Source organism: Bombus fervidus, chromosome 16, assembly GCF_041682495.2.
Source record: "Bombus fervidus isolate BK054 chromosome 16, iyBomFerv1, whole genome shotgun sequence".
Taxonomy (NCBI): Eukaryota; Metazoa; Arthropoda; class Insecta; order Hymenoptera; family Apidae; genus Bombus; species Bombus fervidus.
This window is the reverse complement of record NC_091532.1, coordinates 4,364,005-4,387,945: the sequence shown is the minus strand read 5'-3', so window position 1 is coordinate 4,387,945 and position 23,941 is coordinate 4,364,005. Positions and strand designations below refer to the sequence as shown.

The window sequence follows — 23,941 nt, the reverse complement described above, 5'->3', positions numbered from 1 at the left end:
CATTTATTGTCTACTACGGGTATCTTTCGCTAGCAACTTTCTCTCGGGGGCGGCTAAGACCCTTCCTAGTCCACCAACCTTCTTATTATCCAATCAGAAGCAATGTGTATTGCCCTCATTTTCCTAGCCAAAATTGTCATCAACAAATCCGATGGTCCCGTGCGCTAGACACACCCATCCCTAGCTTTCCTTCGCCACAGCATCGTCACCGAATTTCACTGATTTTCCATCTTCAGAACAGTCAACATCTCTTGACCGGGATTCCACCCCTAGATCAGTCACCTACTTAGCTTATACATACGCACCAGCGTAACTATCTTCTTTACAAAGTTGTTGGAATAAACCGTAATTTATAACTTGTTATATCAATGTCACATTTAATTTGTGGCGGCACTCGATAGCAAATACCATCGGACGACACTAACACCTGTCGGATGGCGACAGCGCAGTGGTTAGCGCCTTAGGTTACGAAACGTTCGGCACTCGGGTTCAAATCCCGGCGACCGGAATTTCCGATTTTTCTTTCCACAACATCTAAATTAGAAGAAAAGCAGCAGTACCCCAGCAACGCTACACTATCACAACTACTACTACACCTCAAATTTAACTACCTCTATTATCCTAACCGAAATAGGGGATCGATCATTTCGTGGCGTCGATTGTCTAATCGTAGCAGGAATTTACGACTCCCGTTGACGTACTTCCTCGCGAACGCGTCTCTCCGCGAGTGGGTCGAACAAGAGCAGTCGCTTTTCTCGCGTTAAATTCTATTTATTCAAATAGGGATCGTACAAGTTGTTGGTTCGTTTTATTCGACATGCGAGAATTCGATATTTTTGAAATATCGCGTTTCATACGGGAAACCGATGATCGCGTGGTTCGTACATCGAAATTATCGGAAGCTTCGAACGAGAAACTGTCGCGTCGATGATATTTTATTTAATCGTCATCGGTCGAACGTATACAAAAATTTGTCGAATAACGACTGCTCCAGGCCTCCTCCATGAAATTTCCGCCGTTGAACGCGTCGAGTTTTTCGCATACCAGAAGTGTTTTTCGATAAAACAAGGGTTGGTCGAATATGCCGTTATGGAAAAATCCCAACCCCCAGTTAAATTCGTATTTAGCAAACTTGACGCATGAGAAATTAAACGAAGTCTTTGATATTTAATAACGTTCGCCTTTGAAATAAATAAAATGGTTTGCGACGGTGAACGAATGAATCCGTCAGTGAGAATACGTACGTTTAGAACGACAGGCGGTTACCTGATACTAGGTATACACGTAGAAACAAAGAAGATACGTTTGCACAGAGAACCTAATGACATTACCGGTTCCAAAAAATTAACCAGTTAGCTATTCTTCGCGAGTATACTCGGAGAAATAACAATATCTTGCCTTGCGACGAACCCCGTCGCTAATAAAATCAAAGAATAAAACGGTCATTATGTTATTACTTAACTCTGCGCTATAACAACCGCAGCTACTCTGTGTCTCTGACGAGTATACTCGCCAACGCTTACTTCTTACGACACATTTTAGGTACACGTTTCTCAAAGAGCTATAACTGGTCCAGAGGCAGAGTTTGATAAGAACGTGACTGAATGATCAATCGGCAAGTGTTTTCGTAGCCACCGTGAATTAAACCAAACTGAAATTTAATCCAAAGCAAGTTACTAAATTACCAAAGAAAAAAGGAAAACGGAAAATACAGCTAGGAGAGTTTCGAAACCAACAAATTAGAGAAAATTGTCAAACCACTTTGCCCTTTGTGCGAACACGAGGCATCGGATTTGAAAGTAAGATGACGTGGTGCGCCGAGTGCTCCCGAAACCGTGCGGGGGAAATTCGTTTCTCGGTTACGTTCTCGATGGAGGCAGGCAATGCCGTGGCGGGTTACCGGGAAAGCAGGCGAACAATGCGAAAACTTCTCTATTCAATGGCGTTCGAACGAACTCGTCGTCGCGTGGCCGTCTCCCCAACGTGAAATGACTGCCGTCGGGGCATGGATCGTATAAAATTGCGCATAAGTTAGCCCGAGTCTCTTGCCGTACGAATAAACGATCTCCAGGTCGCCGGCGCGGCGTAACGATACGCTTCGGAGAATGCAACGATGAAACGACTTCCCTCGGCTTCGTGCTCCTCGTGCTATGGCATATCGCACGAGCTACGTCTTTGAATATCGTCTCATTTTTTCCCCACGATATCGAGCTGAATTAGAAAATTGAGAATAAAGGAATTCGTAGCGATCACCGGTAAAATTATAGCGATGCTTTCGCCCGGCATCCTACACGATCTTTTTTAATAATAGGACCGACGATTTTGCGAATTGATTTTGTGATTTTGTGAATGTAAAACGGCATCGATTGTCCAAATGGCGAGGTCTCGACAACGTCTAATATGCTAAGACGCTGTTACACGAGGGACGTATCAGAATTCTTCCGGTGGTTCTCGAGATTAGCCCGAACATACGGACGCTTATCGGGGATTTTTATTTTATGCTATTTTATACACGTAAATGGAAGATAGATGGGCGAAATTGATTTTCTGAAGGTTACTTCGTAGCAAGAGAATTAGTGTTCACGGGTCTCTTCGGATCTTGTAGAACTGTTCCGCTATGTAAACTCTCGTTCGTCTTTAAAAACAACCGAAATCTCCTGCTGCGTCGCAACGATTCGATACTTGGTCAAACTCGATTTCGGATTTACTTCGATGAAGGAATTTGGTTGGTAAGGACCAGCACCCGATTCCCTCAAATTCTTGTGAAACTACAAATTTGAATTTTACCAAACTCCTACAGACTTACGCAAACCTATCCAAACCATCGTCCATCGATAATTCCCAATGTATTAGGTTGTCGCAAAAGCTTCTTTCGCTTCATAAGGAAACAACAGATGCACAACGTTCCTTCCTTTATACCATTGAGGTGGTGTTGGATGTAAGTGCGCAAGAAATATTCTCGAAGTTCAACAATAAAATTTATTTAACAATTAACAATCAACAATTAACAATCAACAATCACGCTTCTCGAATGTGTTTGCTTCGCTGATGCGCTAGACCCTTCGCACTTCGCTGCTCGAAACGGAATGAATCTTTTGTTCAAAACCAAACGGATTCTTTTCTTTGTTGCCCCTCGATATTCCCATAACGCACGCGTTTGTTAGACGTCCGCGACCGTTGCCGCGTATGCATCCTTCCGAATATTCGACGAAAGGACCGTAGAGATATCGATGGTACATTAGGCATCGTCGGCCTTACGCTTTGACGGTATAGCGCTTTGTGTCGCGAAGCCGTCGGAAAATTCCATCGTCGAATGCCGCCACACCATTTTATCGAACGTTCATTTTTCCTCCAATAGAATAAAATGGATCCTACATAATTCATCTATTACTTACAATGAATCTGTTATTTCTTTATAAAACGAAAGAAACTTTCGGACAGCCTAATCCTCGGACGCCTACGATTTCCAAACTTTCCCTGTACCCTGGCCAGTTTCCAATTTCCCCCGCCACTCTTTGCCAATTTCTAATTTACCCCAACTTCAGTCTGCTTGCGTTCTACGCTTCTTGATCCATTAATCCGCAGCGATCCCTCGAAACGCCAGATCCGAACGCATCCCACTGTCCCCCCGTGCATCCAACAGCCGCCCCCTCGACCCCCTTGAAAACAGCCAAACACACGTGTCTCTGTTGTTGGATCCGCGGATCCGCCTAAACCCGAGCACGCTAGATGCGACGCGATGCCACGCAATCGCCGGGAGAAGAGTTCTTTTAGAGCAGTCGAAGGCAGAACGCCGACGACGTCGGCGGGGTCGGAGCGGAGAAAGCCGAGGGAGCGGCGAAACGAATGGGAAACAATAACGATACAGCGTTCCATAATGCATATCAACGGCTGCCAGGCTCTCATTTCCCGCCACGTTTTCCTGCGCTCACTTCCCCTCTTGTCTCGCTGGTCGGTACATCATTAAGCTCGCGACGAGGTCTCTTCCTCCCCTGCGCCAACCTCCGGATGCACCGTATTCCCTGCAACCGCGTGCTACGCCTGCACCGTGCACCCTACACTGTTATGGTTAGCCCTGGCGATGGCTTTCGAGATGCCTAGTTTCCTCTCGGATCGCGGTGAATTATCGATCCGAGGGATGCTGTGTCGTACTCTTCTCGTTCCGCTTCTTCGACGAAGAGAAACGCGCAAGTTTGGGGGTTTCCGTGTTCTCCGAAGTCGTGCTCGAGCATAGCTGCACGTTTTGGATCGTCGTTGAGCAACGAAGCACGACGCGATGAAAATAAAAGAGACAAATATCGATTAGACGCGGTGGAAGGCGGATCGCGAAGAAGAGTCGTTCGCAGCGACGCCTCGAACGAGTTTGCCGAGTTGTTTGACGAAGCGTTGCGTCGATCGAAGGAGGTCCGGTTATCTTATCGGGAAAGTTACTTCTCAAGATCCGTCGACAGGTTGGGAATCGTTGCGAATTATCGATCCAGGGGATGTCGCGTCTTTCTCTTCTGGTCTCTCGTTTCCTTGGCGGGTAGAAATTGGTGGTTTTATATTCTCCAAAGGTAATTCCAAATGCGAAGTTGGTTCAGGGTACTTCTGCTATCAATTTGGAGATGGTTAGGGATCGTCGCTGAGGAAGCGGGACGATATCGGGACAAGGGAGACAAATATCGATTAGACGTCACGGAAGCCAGATCGCGAAGAGTCGTTGAAGGTGATATCTCGAAGGAGATCGCGCACAATTGTTTCACGAAATTGAAAGAGCTCTGTCTATCGTTACTTGCTTTGGGAACTTGCTTCTCAAGATGCGTCGACTGGTCCTCAATCACAGTGCGTCGTAGATCCAAAGGATACGCCGTGTCTTTCTCCTGTTGTTTCGCTCCTTTTATCAAAATTTCTCTTTTCCAATTTTCTAAAATCGTACATAAATATAAGATAGAACTTTGTTCATACGAACGAAATTTAGTATCGGCCGCTTATCCGAACTTCAGCTGATCTCTTGTTATATCAGGTTGTCCGGAAAGTGTCTTTCTTTCACAGACACGTCTTTTACAACGACGCATCTTTATACAAACATGAAACCTAATCTGTCAGACGTTATAATCTTTATTTTGATAGAACAAAATGGATCATAGGTAATTCGATGAAATAATATAAAACGAAAAATGTTGCGCATCCATTATTTCCTTATAAAACGAAAGAAACTTTTCGGACGACCTAATACGAACTACCGGCGAGCGTCTTTCCATTTCTTGATACGAACGTCCAACAATAAGACGTATGTGGAGTAGGAGCATGCGTACTCCCAGTCGATACTAGTTCGCCACATTATTATGTATTTAAGAACAAACGTTTCGTGGAATTCTCTTATGTAGAGGATGCGAGTTCCTATTATGCGAACGAACAATCATAGACGGCGGGGAGAAATAGGCGGACTCCTGTTATACGAACGACCTGGTTATGTGAACCGACTTTGTTCCTTTGTTAATGGGTTCGTATAAACGAAGTTTCTCTACTGTACTTCTGAAAACGTGTCGACTGCTTTCGACTCGTAACGAATTATGTATCCGAAGGATATCGTATCTTTCTTTTCTTCTTTCTCTACACTTTCCGGTAGCTAGACGTAGCGAAGTAGAAGGAAACGTTTCGTAAAAGAGAGCAGAATAAACGAAGAGCTTCTGTACGGTATCTGATGCCGCGTCTACCGTGTTTTATTGAAATTTTTCGATTCCTCTACGAGTGTATTGACATCCCAAATGACCAAAGTATGCAGACTGTTGTAATTAGACTGCGGCTGTTCATGCACGTATGAAAAATTTGAAGGCGAATTCGATTCGATCAACGCTAACTTTATCGGACCTGGTCGAACGACCGGTTTCAGAATTTAATTAAAAATTCTCACATTATCAAAATTTGGGAAAGCGATTAATCGGAAAACGTAAGAATTTACACAAAGTTGGAGAAATAACAATGGACGTACGATTTGAAATTAAATTTCGAAACCGGCTATTCCACCGGGTCTGGTAAAATTAGCATTGACAAAAAGATGTTTTTTTTTTTTTGTTTTTTTTTTATTGTACCAAGATTTTTTTTATTACATCTGAGTAATTCAGAATAAACTATGAATTATAATAAGATGTGTTAAGCAAAAGTACCGATATGCGACGGTACGACGTAGCCATGCTGTATTGTGCCTCGGCGTCTTTACAATTTTTTGTGTTTTATTTTTTTGTGTTAAATTCTATGGATTTAAACCGCTGGGGAGCGGAGCTTATGTGCGATCTTGTTTTTAATTGTTATTTCTGTCCTGAAAACTTGGCCGCAAAACAGGACGCTTCGATGACAAAAAGAAAAATATGAGCTTAGAATCCACGGCCTGACTGCAGTAAATTAACAATAGAACTACCTCATCAGCCGAATTGACTGGTTTTACAAATTTATTTTCAAATTCTTACTTCGTGTTATATTTTTTCGCGCAATGATGTAACGAGTTTCGCAACGATAACTAAAAGAATAATATAATGAATTTTATTTTGACTTTTATGCATTCAAACTAAAAATAATTTTGTATCAAGACTACTTATACCAATAGCAGTGAAAATGACTGGTACTTATCAAAGTGTAAAAGGGTCCTGCAATCTGTTAAACGAACCCCAATTAACCACTTTCTTCGTTTTGTACAACTTCGCACACGTTTTTCAAATATCTGATATCATTTATCAGGAAAATTCCGAATCGATCGCTAGATGCTAACGCTAGAAATACCACGGCAATCAAAACGACTGATTCGACAATTTTATAAATGTGTCAACCTTCATTTAGGGATCCCAGATGGATTAATAATACCAAAAATGTACTACATAACATGGAATTGCTTCTGTAAGAAAGTAATAAATCAATAAATATAAAAATATTCTATTGTTACGTATTTTTTAAAGACCAATCGTTTCGGCTGGTTTTGTTAACTATCGGTAGTTCTAATGTTAAGAAAAAGGATGAAACAGAATGCACACGTTTTTCCCTGCGTTCGTTACGCGTTACGAAACACCGTATACACGAGAATCGGAAGACACTTTGTCCACAGCGCGGAATAAATGGAGAACGTCGCGTTCCAAGTTTAATGATCCGCCGACCGGTACTCATATTGAAGCATCGTATACAACTCCCTGAAGGGCCCACGGATTCCGATCAATATTCGAAGCAATTCGGAGCTCGTACATTCGAGATAAGTCGAGGCATCCTGAGATCTACGCCACAAGGGTATACCGTATGCATCGGAGACCAAAGAGCACGTGCACCTACTTTGGAGTTAGCGAAGGTACCTTGTTCGTATTACGATTAGGTAGCGAGTTTGATACAGTGTAAATTAGAAACTTGGTCCGGTTCTAACGAGATGTTGCTGAGAGGGATTCGAGACTCTACGAATGCTCGAATTAACTTGGAGAAGCAGTTCAGTCGCAAGCTTCCTTTCATTTTCGATAAAATTTTATTCTTCCAGAACGTAATCGTCCACGTTGTCGTTCAAAAATAACTTTCGTTGCTAGTAGGTGATTTTTTTCGTGAGCTGTCAAGTCGATGATCGTTCCAACACCTTGAGATCTGACGCATCGCTCAGGATGCAAAGACCGTACTTTTGCCTGTTGTTAGAATTTAATCTTGAAGTTAAGATTAATAATCTGTGGAAGACACAATGTTTGTGTTGAAATAATATTCAGTGATGTTTATTAAATAGAACTACAGATGTATATAAGCGAGTGATATAATTAACAACGTATGGAGATTGTTAATTGTTGGCCAGTTACTCTCAGACTAGATTTAGGTAGTGACCCATGACCCCTTAAATACTTTGAACCCCACTCTCTATACAGTAATGAGTATGATCTGTGTAAGTGTCCTGTTCAAATGCCTGTGTGGGTGTGGGTTAAAATCGATTTTATATAATACGTGGAAAAAAGTCAAGGTGTGAAAAATATCGATTTTAACTTCCTCGAGTTTTATTATGAGCAAAAGTATGATCCTTGCATCCAGACCAATCCCAATGTCCCAACGTTATATATATATGTAATATATCGTACGAAACACCCGATACGTGTCTCCATCCATAGAACAAGTCGCACCGTCTTCGACGATGCCCTCGAGACAACGACATGCTTTGAACCAGTTCGATCGAAACTCGAAACCTTTGCAGTAGGCATTCGTTGAAGTTTGTATTCAGTTCAGTGCGAATGTTGCTACGGTGCGTCGTTAACGTCAAGATGTATACGTACTTGTTGCTGAGAGTTCTCCACGCAGTTTCAATGCACGCGTATCGTACATGGAACTTGATAGGTTTAAAGAACATCATCGGTTTCCTATTTTATTCGCCGCCCATCTGTTTCGATAGAATCGCGCGTACACCCACGCAAGTCACAGACACCTGCTACTGCATGCGATTATCGCGAAACAGCAACAAATTTTACTTTACTTTTGTATGTCACGACGTACGTAACAGCGGCTATTTGATTGAAACGCGTCGCAAGAAGTAAGCAACGACGAGTATACTCGTCGAGCACGCAGCCCGACGTGGCTATTGCAATATAGAAATAAATCGTAACGAAATGATCGCTTTAGTTTTTAATCTCATTACCGTCGTAACGCGGTATATTGTCATTTCTTCGTGACGACTATACTCGTCAGAAACGGGTAACTGGTTGAACGAGTAAAGGCAGCGATTTCACTTAACAACAGGAAAATAGAAGAAACCTTTTACGAATACTTATGGCCGGCAATCGTACGCATCGTATCGGTACGCGTGAAGAAACTGCGCTTGGCAACGACGTTTGATCTTCGATCGGCGGCGCCAAGGAACGTGAAACCGCGGTCAGATCGATAGTCGAGGCCTGAATTTCGCGAGTTCGCGGCAACAAAGCGCGTTTCCTCCCGTTTCTTTTTGGGGTAATTAACCCGTGCTCGTACTGGTATCGTTTCGCGGAGTTAACGTTTCGTTAAAGGGGTGTCCTGAATTAGAATGTTCTAAAACACCGTCTTTTTGTGATTTTTTTTTTTTAGAAGGGAAAGAAAGAAACGAAGTTATCGAATTTTGAGGTATGGTTTTATATACATTTAACGAATACAAAAAATTGTTTTTAAAGTACAAAAAAATATTATCACAGATTTCTAAGCCTATTTCATGGACTGCGGTCTTCAATCGACGGGGAAGACCTACCTTGTAATTCTTGAATGAAACAAAGAACCAAAAAAGGATTAAATTATTATGTATTTTTCTTCTGGGTGAATTAAAGAAGTTCGTCAAAAAGTTTATTTAAATAATTGTTATAACACCTTAAAGTTTTTTTTTTTAAACACATTTTTTCCTAAACCCGCCAAAATTTTCAATTTCACATTTTTTTCTGCTATTGTTTGGTTAAGGACACCCCCTTAGGAGAGGCCGAGAAAAGGCTGACACACTGGCAACGCTTGAGAATCAACCTGATAAACAGCGTTCGTCGTTTGCGTTGCTTTATTCGGTTTGGGTTTGCGGTAGAGCTCTCGTGATCTTTTTGCTTTAGAAGCTTGGCAATTATTTTTAACTTATTTCTTTATTTATTTAATTATTTCTGTATTAATTATTTCTCATTCTTAATAGCGTTCAGGACGCTTAATACGTTTCCAATCTCGTTACTCGCAGTATGTCACTGTAATATAAAAACATGAAAGTGCAGCTTGTGTTTAGCAAACGATGGTAGCCTTTGACACGTATTACTCGGAGCAAACTAGATGAGGAAAGAAGATGAAAGTATGAAGAATCGGGTATAATTGCTGTTTGCTATTTAATATTTCACTGTCAGCGACAGGTGTAATTACTAAATATTTTACTGTAATCAAATAGTCGGCCATCGGAGAATTCAGAACAATTGATATTATTCTCTAATGAAATCTACCTCTGCGAGAAACTCTGAACAGCCGAGTCAGCATCGTTTTAATTAAATATTACATTATATAACAATCCTAGGAGAGTTTGCACGATACAAAATCGTTTAATTAAACGCCCCACCCTTTTGCATCCAGAATAATTATTATTATTCTAAGGTGGATTACGCTTTACCGCTGCAAAGTACGAACCAACGATGGAACAAAAATTTCAGTCTCGATCCCTGCAGAAATTTGTAACGAGGCTTCAAACTCGAAATTGATCAATCCATTTCAACAAGACCAGCGTAAAGAATCGATAAACAACGAGAAGAAAGAAATACGTTCGCGCTTCGGGACTGGCTATTTGCATACCAAAAAGATCTATTCCCGCGCCAGTTCAGTATAGTTGGTTCGAAAAAGATTCGCGGGAATCCTTAATCACGATCGATTCGTATAAAACAAGGCGACAAATTCGAAGGAAACACCAGCCAGCTACCAAAATCACAATCCGATCCGACAATACGATTTTCTTGAAAATCGTAACGAAGGCGACACGCATACGCACACACTCTTTGCTTAACGAAGCACTTTCCATTCTACGCGCATTTCCGGTCAACCCTGACATCGAAACCCCCTGGTGATTGCAGTTTCAGCGACGCTTTCCATCGAACGTATGCCGAATTTTCGAGTATCCAAAGCTGGAGAATCCGGGCCAGGATTTCTCGGCCGAGTAACGCGACGTTACGTTCGAGCCGATCTCGCTTGCTTAAGACTCGCGCAACAAAGAACTTTTGCCGATTTGCGAAAGCTACGCGGATATAAAAGTCTGATACGAGAGTGGCACGATGTGTGTGATAACGATTTCGAAGCTGTGAAAGGAGAACGGCCAGGAATGATATAATAACTTTATTGTTCTTTGGAAATCGTGTTTATGGAGTTCGCACGGTCGTGCGCGGGTGTGAGATGGTTTTACGGCGATGGTTTTACGGTATCCGACTTGGCAAACAGTTGCATGGATTTACGTGTATGTGTTTCGAATATTTCTCGAGGATTTTCGTTTGGTTTACGAGCGGAAACGGTGGATGGATAACGCGGTCGTGTTATATTTCACGATAATTCGATCCGTTTTTCTCATTTTAATCCGCATTTTTCTCGCAAGATTTCCGATGATCTTGCAATTAGCGGTGGTTGATGAGTGAAAGCGACAGGGAACAAGAGAAACGACTTCTATTCGTCGTTTTCTACGAATTTCTCTGCAAATTTATATTTTTCGGAATATAATTACGCCGGTTATCATGAAACTGGTGGAAGAAGATATGCATTGAAATATTTCGTAAAATACACGATCTTCTAATACGACACTTACAGTTTTACGAATAATTTGTTCGAACACGCGTCTTTTAAATACTTGAAAGATTTATACCATTTTCAAAGTTATATATATACCGCTAATTAGTAACTTAGAGCAACAAGAAGATTATGAATTGTATTAGGAAAACGAGCTAAAAGCAACCAGATTTATTTATTTATTCGTGTCATATATATTTGTCGGAGATGAAAGGACATCGGGACGTTTCTTTTGGAATTTTTATGAAGATCCCCAATACTTTAGTCTACACTTTTCATTATAGCTGTACCTAAATAACAAAACTTAGAAGTAGTTGTTTATGATTTAATCCGATTACGTGTGCCCGAGATTTATGGCAGTAGACTTGAGCTCGAAGTGACACAACGGGTCGCTAAACGTAGCCATGATCACGGGATGGACGTTTTTACCTAGCAGAGGTATGGAGTAATTGTATAGCTCTCCTTAAAAATATAATTGACCCGAGGGGTACAGAGAAGTACGGAGAAGAGTATATAAGCGTAGTTCCACTTGGACCGAGAGAGTTAGTTGAGTTCTACTTGTACCGTGGGCAAGTAAGTTGAGTTACGCTTGAATCGTGGACCAGTAAGTTCAGTTCGACTTAGACTTTGGAAGAAAACGCATTCGCTATCCCGTCGACCGTGGATTCGGTATTGAACCTATGATCATTGTCATTAGTATCTCGAGTATCTAATGGTCACGGTTACTTGTCAAATTCTGTAATAATCATATTTGTACCAGTAAATATCTTCTCTATTGCATAACAACAATGTCTAATCCAAAAGAAGATTCGTTACGTGCCCCTAATCCTAATGAGAACTCGACATATATATTGTAACTGTGCACGATTAAAATATTCGTGATAAATCGGTGGAATGTGAAGTAGTAGATCCATTACGTCTTTATGCTTTTCTTCTTTTGTTACTGGCCACTCGCTTGCGTACAATGGAGATAACTGTAAAATATAATATAATTTTGGCCTTCCCCTTGTCGGTGAAACGTCTAAAACATGAAATTCCACTTGAGGCTCCATTCACGTTTTACAAAACATTGTACGCGCCGCGTTACTCCGTGCGCCGTATCCGAGCCTTTATTTAACGACATAATGCAAAAATACGTAATTATATCTTTTTCTCGCGCGTCTCTTAATTCACGCGTTAAAAACATCTGATTTACATCCATGTCGTTCCTCGTCGTCTCGCAGCTACGTGGCAAGGATTCTTTCACGGTACAGCGATACCGAACAGGTGTAACGTTAAATATAAAACAAACGAAAATCTCGATCCTTTAGGTTCCTCCACTTCTTCTTCGTCTTCGCAATTACAAGAAAATGAAATTTACCTACCAAGCAAACAGCGTTATATCAGCTTGTCCGAGAAGTTTCTTTCGTTTTGTGAGGAAATATTATATGCACGATATTTTTTCTTTTTTATATCGTTTTATTGAATTACATTTTGTATCAACAGAACAAAATTCAACGAAATATCACAATTATTTCATAAAATAATATAAAAGAACATCGCGCATCGATTACGAAGAAACTTTTGCGACAATCCAATAGTTTGCACGTTTCGTATATTTTCTCGTATGGCGTGCATCCTGTGCGATGTTACGCTTTCAAATTTTCTATAAACGCAGGAACATGCACGGCGTAGGAAACGCCAGACGCTGACTGGCTGAGCGATTAGCGCACACGCGACGAGGACGATCGGCGCGTGGACGAAAAGAGAGAAAGAACGCGTAGCAGCGTTTCGTATCGGTAGCAATTGTTGGAACGAACGAAACCGTCTCCTGGACGGAGCGGTGCGTCCTTTTTATCGTCTACTTTCCATCTAGACAGAAACGAACGTGGAGGATGGGCATGGACAACTAACTCACGATCTTCCGTTCGAGCGAGATAAAATACAGCGCGATGAATTTTTTCATTGTTAGAACGGCTGACAATGCGCATTATTCTTTTTCCGCTTTTGTGTTATATCCGGTTTGTTCGTTATCCTTGCCTTAATTAAGATTCGAAGACGGAAAAGAGGAAAATCGCGTCCGCCTCTTTCTTTCTCTCCTTTTTTCTCTTCTCTTCCCTTTTTATCCGCTCGTTTCCGCCTCTTTATTTTTGTCAATCTTTTGTAAGCACGAATTTGTAACGACGGGAAACGCGGGTCGAAAGTAAACCGTGTAGTTTGCTCGAGATCCGCATTCGTTTCGTCGCTGACGAATTTTTCTCGTAGTCGCTTTATCTTTAAAATCGTTGATCGTACCGCTGCGACCTATCTCTCTTCAAATTCATTTCAATTCTGTCCTATCGCTATTCTATCGGTGATTTCGCTCGAAATACGCGGTTCCTCGCGAGTCTCTACGCTTGTTCTATGTTAGTCGAGTAGCTTGAAACTACCTACAGGGTAACCGTGTCTGATGATACGGAGCAACGCCTGACACGGAACGCTGCGGTATCTCGGCGAGCAGCTAACGAGAGATCGATAGAGCGAAGGCGTGAAATGATGTTTCGTCGAATGCAAATGACTAGCTTACTCGTATTAAGTTTGCAACTAAGTGATTGCGGATTTTGTCAATGCCTCCTAATAACAAAATCCACAATCACCTAGTTGCCAACCCAATATTTCAGCCTCGCTCGGAAATCTGTCGTCGAACGCATTTTTCATGTCTTTCGTCGTTATTACCTTTCGCTATAATATCTATTGTTTTTCTCCTGCTTTTCTAACGTTAATTTCATTAAAAACCAAAAGAAGCTTTTGACACCAGACGTTCCAGATATTAAGCGCACTTTACCAATATGAACAACGAGCATAATTACTGTTGAAGAAGAAAACTCTACATCTGGTTATTTTAGTTTTCTCAATATAATCGACTGGGACGAAGGCAAACCATAGACAGTAGACAGGCGACGATGGTGTCACGTAAAATAAAAAATGGGAATCGAAGGTGTAAAAAAAAAGAAAAAGAAGAGAATTTATTTCTCAACGCTTGTTTTTCACTGGCTACAATTTACTTCTGAACTCTAGGCGCGACTTTTCAAGACCGAAGCTCTTACAACTTGACTTTCGGCGGAATCTGATTCCTTTTCTTTGTCATCCCTCAATATCCCCACTATCCACGCGTTTGTTAAGCGTTCTCGAACATTCGGCGAAAGGACCGTTGGGATATCGAGGGTTCGTTAGGCACTTCGCTTCGGCGACATACATCGTCGCCGAGTGCCGCCAGATCTTTATGTCCGTCATCATCCCATCGATTCCGAAGCGCGGCCTGGTCTCTCATGTGGTTGGCGTCACAATGGCTTCTCGGCTTTCGGTCATAGGGTAACACTGCTAACACTACTTGCACTTACACTTCTGTATTAAAATATATTTTCTACTTTGCAATTTATCCACGCGTTCCTCTGTTCATACATCTAATAGCTTCAACGATTACTTCGTTTGAAATTATTCTCTCGCGTCTCAAGCCTGATTGAAATTTGAATTGAAATTTTGAATTGAAATTTTGTCAATTATTGCTTGATTTCAAAGGAACGACAATAGCTGACGCGACATTGTTTCCAATTTCATGGCGTGCTTTTCTAACGCGCATACTCTTCAATGAATTTATCACTCGATCTAAACACAGTACGATGCAATTTCAAAAAGCTTGAGATCAGTGAATGCGACGTTTTCCGTTGTACTTCTACACACACACACACGCACACAGACACACCGTTGCAGTGCTCTTGATAAGGATCCTAGGAGAATCTCGACGTTCCCAAAAAAGAAGAAGCTTAAACGAACGGAAAACCGCAAATTCAAGAATTTGTGGCAAGGACGCGCGTCCCGGTTCGCTAGATCCTTTCCGAGTGGCATAAGGGTGGAATGGTGCGGGGACTCGACGTCGAGCCACGTTTAGAAATAGCAAGAACTAGAGATTTCTGCCCGCGATTTCGCTCCACTTCGTAAACTACCAACGATGTTTAACCAGTTAGCTGTTTTTGACGAGTATACTCGTGGCGAAGAAATGGCAATATTTTGCGTTACGACGAGCCCTGCCAGCAATAAAGTGAAAAAATAAGACGGTCATTTTGGTGCAACTTAATTCTATATCACAAGAGCCACACATACTCCGTGTTCGACGAGTATACTCGTCGTCGCTTACTTTATACGACACATTTCAGGTAAAGTCATATTAAAACCTGTTTGGACCTATGGAATCCAACTATGGGGAACAGCAAGTAATTCCAACATAGAAATTCTCCAACGATTCCAATCGAAAACCTTAAGATCCCTAATAGATGCACCTTGGTACGTCACCAACGAAACGATACACCACGACCTCAAGGTACCCACAGTCAAAGAAGAAATATCAAAATTCAGCAATAGACATGGCATAAGAGTTAACAACCACCAAAACCTTCTAATTACTCAACTACTCGACACGTCGGAACAGATCCGCAGGCTAAACAGACATTACACCTTAGATCTAAGCACTAGATTCAAGTAGAATCAAACATATTATAAAAATTCATTAATTATGTCATAGTATCACGTCAGATAAATTTACTTAAAATTCTCTAACGAGAATTGATTGTAAAATAAACGCAAATAAAAAAAAAAACATTTTAGGTACAGGTCTTTCAAAGTTTTCAGGATGGTCGCAACAGCTGACTGGTTAAACAGATGAATTTTTCTGAATGAGAAACCTGTATGTTATTTTTGCATTCGAAGGACGAAAGTTGGAAAAATTAATTTTTTCTCCTTCGTAGCTTACGAGCTGTTCCTCGATGACTGCTTTGTTTCTCTTTTTTTCGTTCTCTTTTTATTTTCATTCAATGTCCAGGCTCCAGCCTTCTACCGTTTTATTTATTATATTTATAGATGATATTACACGGTGTATTATGTATTGGGTTGTCCGGAAAGTTTCTTTCGTTTTATAAGGAAATAATAGACGCACAATGTTTTTTGTTTTATATTAGTTTATTGAATTATGCATTGGAAGTGGATCATACGTAATTCAATAAAATAATATAAAACAGAAATTGCTGTTCGTCTGTTAAGACCTTATGAGACGAAAAAGACTTTTCGGACAACCTAATATAAATATAGAGATATGATACTACGCGCAGATATATTATTTCGTATAGATAATAGACGACTTGAGTTGCTCGGTGCAGCTTGTGCGTGCACAGGATACGCGCAGTGTGCATTGCCAAGTCCCTGAAAAAGGAAGTTGATCGTGCACGCGTCCCTGGATACCGGCTATGTACACATAGGAGACACCCTTGCTGCTCTCGGGGGACATGTTAGCTTCGCACGTGATATTCCCAGCCTGCGACGTCTTTACGACGAGACCTCTCAACCCTCTTTTCGCTTCCATAGACCGCGCGAGTAACCTCTCCGAACGCGCGCGTGTAAGTGCCGCGAATCCGCACCGATGAATCTTACCGGTATACGAGGATACACGAACACGATGGTGTGGATGTCGTACGCAACCCTTCTTCGTTCGTTTCCCCCTTTTATTTTCGACATTCATGTTAGTCGACTCGTGGAACACGCTGCTCCTTTACGTGGACGAATTTTTTTGTTCTTTTCCTTTTTTGGATTCGATTGAGATATTATGCATATGGTGGAAGGTAAGGAAGGGCACTGGAATGGGGAGGATAAAAGGGGAGAGCAAGGGAAATTGAAAGAAAGGAAAGGAAAGTGGAAGAAGGAATGCGAGGATAAGGAAGGAAGGGTAGCAGCGAGAAGGAGGAAGGGCGGTAAGGGGAAAAAGAGGGAGAGCAAGGTACATTGAAAGGAAGGAATGCGGGAAAAAGGAAGGAAAGGAAGCAGTGAGAAGGAGGAAGGGAAAAGAAAGGGACATTGAAAGGAAGGAATACGAGGAAAAGGAAGGAAAGGAAGCAGTGAGAAGGGGGAAGGGAAAAGAAAGGGACATTGAAAGGAAGGAATGCGAGGAAAAGGAAGGAAGGGGAGGTCAGGGAAAAGAAAGAGGAAGGGAAAGTGACATCGAAAGGAAGGAAGGAATGATAAGTAAGAGAAAACGAAGGAAAGAGCAGGAAGAAAAAAAGGAAAAAGGAAAAAGGAAATAAAAGAAAATTAACCCTGTCGTTGTTAACGTTTCTTCTTCGCGTTTGTATCCCTTCGAATATTCTCTACATTTTGAAAATGCAGTGGCGTAAAAAAGTTTTCGAAACTTCTCTTCGTGTTACGATAGATCAAGAAATACACGTAGTACATATATCACGAAGTACAGACCTTTTCAACGATAACATATCCGAGATAGAGTCTGCCGTTTTGCCTGTTTTTTTTTTTTTTTTTTTTTTCGTGAAGAAATTATCAAAAAATATTTTAATATTCGTCTCTTTTCTCGATGATAACAACAAGAATGATTTACTTTATACCTCCACTGTCCAACGATAGAAAGGATCAGCCTACGTGCAACATTTTCCGTTCAAAATGTCACCTCCCAAACGCGTTAACAAAGTTTGTCGATCGAGGTCTGGAACGCCCTGTATATTTCGATGATATTTGTCGAAACAGAATATTAATTTCGAGTCACGTGGAAATGAGAAGGGAAGAGAAAAAGAAAGAAAAACATTTGTCTGTACATCAAACGAACTGCCACGATAATGTCACATTTATGCAATTTTTGCAGATTAAGAAGCCCACGTTCAAGTATGTCGGTTTATTCGGCGTGGATTTATGGTTCGGTTTGCTATGGGAATTTGGGAATTCGCGGATGGTTGTAAGTCTGAGATATATACGTGGCGGTTTCCCAAAATCCTTCGGGACAATGAAAACCGGAAATGGCCGTACTGTCAGGGTTAAATATCCCCAGGGTCGACGTACGATGTAACTTTAGATTTCAGATAATTAAGAATTTCGTTTGATCGTCGACGTTCCAATCTATGTTTTCATCTGTGAATCAATCAAATTAATGACAAAAGCCATTCTACAGTTTATGATACAAAATGTAGCAAAGAGACGCGTAATCGGGTCGACGTAAAAACGCTAATTCGCGATAATCCTGCTTTCGTCTATTATTCCACTCGATAATCGCATGTATCGCTGCGAGAATATCTTCGCCGCTGATATCGCCATCGAGAAGCTCGATCCTCTTATTTATCTAGCGGCGCCGTCTCGAAGGAGCCGTGGAAATTTTGAAACGAGGTGACGAGTGTAATCAGATGCCGACTAGCGTCTAATTATCGGGCCGGTAACGAGCTCGATGCCCTCGTTAAGCTTGCGGCTAGCTGAATACGCCAGAAATTCGAATCGGTGCAAGCCGCGGTAGTGGGAACTAAGCCGCTGTTGCATCGGAATATCGGCTATTTACCAGCGAGAAACAAAATGAAACGAACTAACAAAATTGATTTTCCTAAAGTTCAATATATCCCTATATATATGTATATATGATATAGGTAGGTCTCGTAGAAATTCAGCGAGAAAAAAAAAATCTAGTTTAGCTATCTCGATAATCTGTGACGACGAAGAACGGAGATTCGAATTTAGACGAACAGAAAGACGATTATTTGTTTGACGACGCGTGCAGAAAAATATGATGGAACGATGGTAACGATAATATGGGGATGCAAGAAGGAATGGAGGAAAAAGCTATAAAAATTATGCTTCGATAAAAGATCAAGTTTTCTTTAATGATACAATATCGGCCGCAGTATTACGTCGTTTACATAAACGTAACCCTGGAATCTCCTTTTTATCTTTCCTCTTTCCTATAGTTTTCTTACTTTTCGAAGGGAAAATAAGATCGCGTAACAGCAATTTTTTTACGCTATTGAGAATTACTTTTTATTACTCTAATTTTTGCGAAAGACATATATATAGTGGTCGTTTGCCGGGAAACTGTGGTCGATCGATGAAAATGAAAATGTCGAAGACCGCACAAACCGGCAGAATATTCGCGCAACGCAGACGAACGTTTAAAACTGGCGTTCGGAGCTGTGCTTTAAGACTCGCGCAAGCTCTAGTGCACCCTTTCCACCGGTCCACTTTCGGGGCTACTGAGCTCCGATCGCCGAGCACAATCGAACACGAACACCACGATAACGACCATTGTTTCACACGTGGGCGAAATTCTGACGAGGCACTCGAGCCCCGCGAGGATCTGCTGTTGTCTACGAAACAGTTCCATGTCGAAATTCTAAAGAGTTCGACGGCCTTGTTTTACTGTGTTGGAATACGACATTTCACGCATAGGCACAATACCCTTACACAGACACCCACACAGTCATTTGAACAGGACACTTACACAGGTCATACTCATTACTGTATATAGAGTAGGGTTCAAAGTATTTAAGGGGTCATGGGTCACTACCTAAGTCTAGTCTGAGAGTAACTGGCCAACAATCAACGATCTCCATACATTGTTAATTATATCACTCGCTTATATACATTTGGTTGTGTAGTTCTGTTTAATAAACATCACTGAATATTATTTCAACATAAACATTGTGTCTTCCACAGATTATTAATCTTAACTTCAAGATTAAATTCTAACATACTGGAGCATCTTCCGTGATGAAGCAAATCTGCAAGTTGGATAAGTGAATTGTTGCGCGGTGTGAGCGCAGAATGCGAGTATCGAAATCGGTACGTATGCAACGTATTTTTGCGAGTAAAATTTTAGTGATATTTCTTCGAATAAAAGGTAATCTTTTATTTGTTGATCGATGCTAGAGAAGCGCAGTTTCTTCGAAGTAGACGGTAGTTTCTTCGTCTTCTATCACCAAGCGCGGATTATTACGCGATCTGCGTGATTTCCATTTTGACCTAAATAATGTATTTATTAAATAAGTAATTTTTACCTTTTTCCTCTGTTATAAAGAACGTAAGATGCGATGTTTGCGAGGTAACATTGTCTACCAATCGTTTTGAACAGTAAATTTTCGATAAACTTTATGAAGAATTCGTCGTTTACTGCATCTATGACCGACCGCGCGCAGTGATGGGAATTAATCGTCAGTCGGTGCCTTCAAACGGTCCCTTAAGTAGTTCCATGATGCAAATGGGTTAACTGTTGCGATCTCTTTGAAAATTGCGTGCCTAAAACGCGTCGCAAAAGGTAGGCGATGACGAGTACACTCGTCGAACACAAAGTACGTGTAGCTGTTATAACATAGAATAAAGTTGTAACGAAATGACCGTTCCATTTTCCAATTTCGCTATTACTAAATCGCACTAAATTACAGTCAATTTTAACCACTTTTTAAGTATGACGAGTATACTCGTCGTAACGCGGAATATTGAAATTTCTTCGTGTACTCGTCAAAAACAGTCAACTAATTCACTAATTCGCTTCCACGTGATGCATTTTTCTCAACGAGTAATTCTTCTATCTCCGTTATCGCAAATTTATAGAAATTATTGAGAAACGTAGAAATTGAGAAATTCTTGCAACGATACCGTTAAGTACTGTTAAGAAAGTAACAGTCTTCTCTTTTTTCAAGATGGATAAAATACGCTCCCTAAAATTTGATCGCTTTTTTCTTATTAACGCGAGTAGCGCTAGTCGATAAGGAAAAAAGGAAAGCCGCCTGTAGGAGGAAGTTTACCCGCTGAAACGAACAACGAAGTTCTTTCCTTCGTTGGTCGGGGCTAAACACACGGAGCTACAAGGTAGGAATATTAACAGAGGACTATCTCGACGTCGTACGGCTCCTCGACATGGTCGAGTGTCCATAAAGCGACGAGTATTTAGTGCCACTACGAAACTGTGCTTCCAGGCTTACAGCAACTCTGTAATCGGATCTTCGTGTCCGACTACTTCACTTCCGGGCTGCGGAACCACGGAAGGACCTCGCGTAACGTCGCTAACTAATTTTGTAAAAATAACAAGAAAAAGAAGCATTTAATATTCTTTGGTAATCATTTGGTGAACATTCGAAGTTCTTGTAATTAAATTTTCTCTTCTACAAAATTATTTTTTCGTACTCGATACCAGTCACGCTTTGCCGCTAAGTATCACTAAAAAAAAAAAAAAAAGAAAATTCTTTAAGAAAAATATTATTCCCTTTAAAATGCACGTACGAACTCAATTTGTTCTCAATTTTGCCACTGAAATTCCAACAAATCCTTGCGGTGAAAATTCTAAAAAAAGTCACCTTTGTCCTTCGATTAAACCTCTTTGTAAAAACAAAAACGTTCGCCGTCAATCTTGCGAGAAAAATCATAAGTCACCCCATCGAAATCCCCTAAAATATCTCGTAATTGGTCGGCGTTAACGAATCAGCCACGCGAATTCGCTGTTCCTCCGTGGCAACTCTCTCCTTAATCTCTCGCCACGAAACGACAATAGGCATTCAATCGGCTATCCGAAGTGCCGGTGGCTGGAAAAGTGGCAATTTCCTCGTCGGCAAACCGCGTGCAGGAGCGTCGTAAAGCATCGAGCGACGCTTTTTATTTCGGCGCCACGCCGTGACGGATTTAGTGGCTTAGAACTATGTGCCATCTATCCGGACCAGCGTCGAGTCATTAAATTTCGCGAGTGCTTTCAACGTTTCCCCCTTTTTATTTTATTTCTATGGCAGAGGCAGCAGGTAGTCAGATATGGAATACGATTTTGTTTCTCGAGCGTCGTTCTTACGAAACGAATCGCAACGCAACTTCTTCTAAAGAGTTTCACGAATGTCGTACATTCACGTTGAATTTAAGGCCGCTCCTTTATACTCGTAACGTTGTGAACAATTTTCGATATTGAACTAACGTAAAAAGAGCGGAAATCATTGAAATTGTAATACGAAACAAGTACTCGAATATGGAGTATCGTTATATTTTCATAGAAGACGAGCGAAAGATCGTTTTATTATTCTTAACGTTCGTAACGACCGACGAACTAGCCGCCTCAGAGATATACATTTATCAGGTTTTAACAATTTAGAATTTAATAATTTAAGAATATGTAAATAAATTAAGAAATTCATTTAATAGTTTTTAACGAGTCAGAGTTAAACAGTTGCGCTGATTTATATTAGGTACACCATTGCACGTAATTGGCTATTCTCCTCCACCTGTGTAACCTGTGTGAATACATCATTTTGCAAAAATCTTGAACTCGATGTAACGAGAGCTACGATGATATTTAAATCGTGAAATTTATATAGTATTGGCTTGGCAACTAAGTGATTGCGGATTTTGTCATTAGGTGGTATTGGCATAGTCCGCAATCACTTAGTTGCCAACCCAATGGCATGTTCGTCGCTTTACAGCAACTAGGGTTGCAAAACGCGTACTCGTAGGTCGTAGATGGAAAAGAAATTTCAGGAAATACGACGCGCCGCGGAATTACGATATCGCTGGGTGCGCTCGTAGATCCGCTCGAACGCACGCGGACGGTAGGCTCTTAAGAGTTTCTGAAACTTGGCAATAATGTCGCGACGCTAATGCGCCTCGTTATTCGACGCACTACGTACGCCGTTTACATCAGCGTAACTCTTTGAGTAGGTACTTCGATTTTTCTTCCTTTCTCATTTTTCTTTTCTTCTTTTTTTTTTTTTTTTTTCTTTCTTTTCTTTCGTATATTCGCCGCTGCTCGTAGTTTCATTCAGCACGCTCGTTAGCGTAGATAATTGGTGCAGCTTGTTATGGACATAATTAATCGATTAGAATTTTGTATTTGTATACAGCTGGGAATAGACGACGAGAAATTGTGGAAATTATTCGCGAGAATTATAGAGGAGAGCGATGAATTAATAATAATTATACGCCGGGGACTATACAGTTGTGTGGATTAGATTTTGTTGAAAGAATTCCGGCTGAATCGAGTAGTTGAAAGATGAAAGTACAGGATGAAAAATTGTGACTATTATTCGCGAAAATTATAAAGGAGAAAGGAAGAGTTTCTGGAACTGCGTTAACAGCATACGAAATTTATTTACGCATATATCCTTAGATTTGCACTGTAGGCACGTCATACCAATTAATTGGCAAAATTCAAATTTGTCGTCTTATTTCTTTCTCCGTTCATCCTCTGTTCGTTTTTAAAACCTCGTCCAAAAGCTATATCCAACACTCCTTTCAGCTAACCCACCAATGGCCAGGTATGCGAATTTCACATATTTTGTCCGTCCGTTCCCCTCACAGCGAATCGATTATCCAGCAAACAAACACACAACAGGCTGCAACACGTCGCAAGCTTGCAACCTAGTGCCATAGTAATCTGTTTCAAAGATACGACTTTAGCCCGGATTTCGTTAAGGGATCAGAAATTGCTGCAGCGCGAACGCGCAGTAAGCGGACGTTGCGCAAGACGTGGAAAAAGGAGTTACGGTAATCTTCACGTAGCATCGAAGAAACCGCGAGAGAGACGAAGAGAGCGGAGAAGAAAGTAGCTCGTGGACGATGAGACGAGCTCTCGGAGAGTTTGAAGAGCGAGAACAAAGAGGAACGCGGGATGTCCGAAAGAAAAGGGGAAGAGGAAAAGAGCAGGCAAAGAGGAAGAAAAGAAAAAAGGAAGAGGAGAGTTTATTACGCTTTCGCCAAGTTTTATGTCCTTTAATCTACACGGCACACCCGTGGGGAATTGTTTTACGCCGATGTCGCACCCGCAGCATTTTACGGGCCACTTTGGATAACGTGGAAGCCGCGCCACCGTTTGACGAAAGTTGGAACAAAACGGCGGCGAACGAAAGCCAACGCATGGATTAATGCGTCGACGTTGAAATTGGCCCGTTCGTAGAGCGGAGCGATCGAGATC

General features: G+C 41.3%; 1 long non-coding RNA gene across 2 annotated transcripts in view; it reads left to right on the top strand.

Moving 5' to 3' along the window:
• Positions 1 to 23,941, top strand: part of LOC139995766 (uncharacterized) — a 64,754-nt gene that overhangs the window by 12,209 nt on the left and 28,604 nt on the right. The window contains exon 3 of one of the 2 annotated variants that reach the window (XR_011802053.1): positions 19,714 to 19,839. The exons of the other annotated variant lie outside the window; for it this stretch is intronic. This is a non-coding gene — a long non-coding RNA (uncharacterized lncRNA). The remainder of the gene's footprint in view (positions 1 to 19,713; positions 19,840 to 23,941) is intronic. 2 annotated transcript variants of the gene reach the window in all.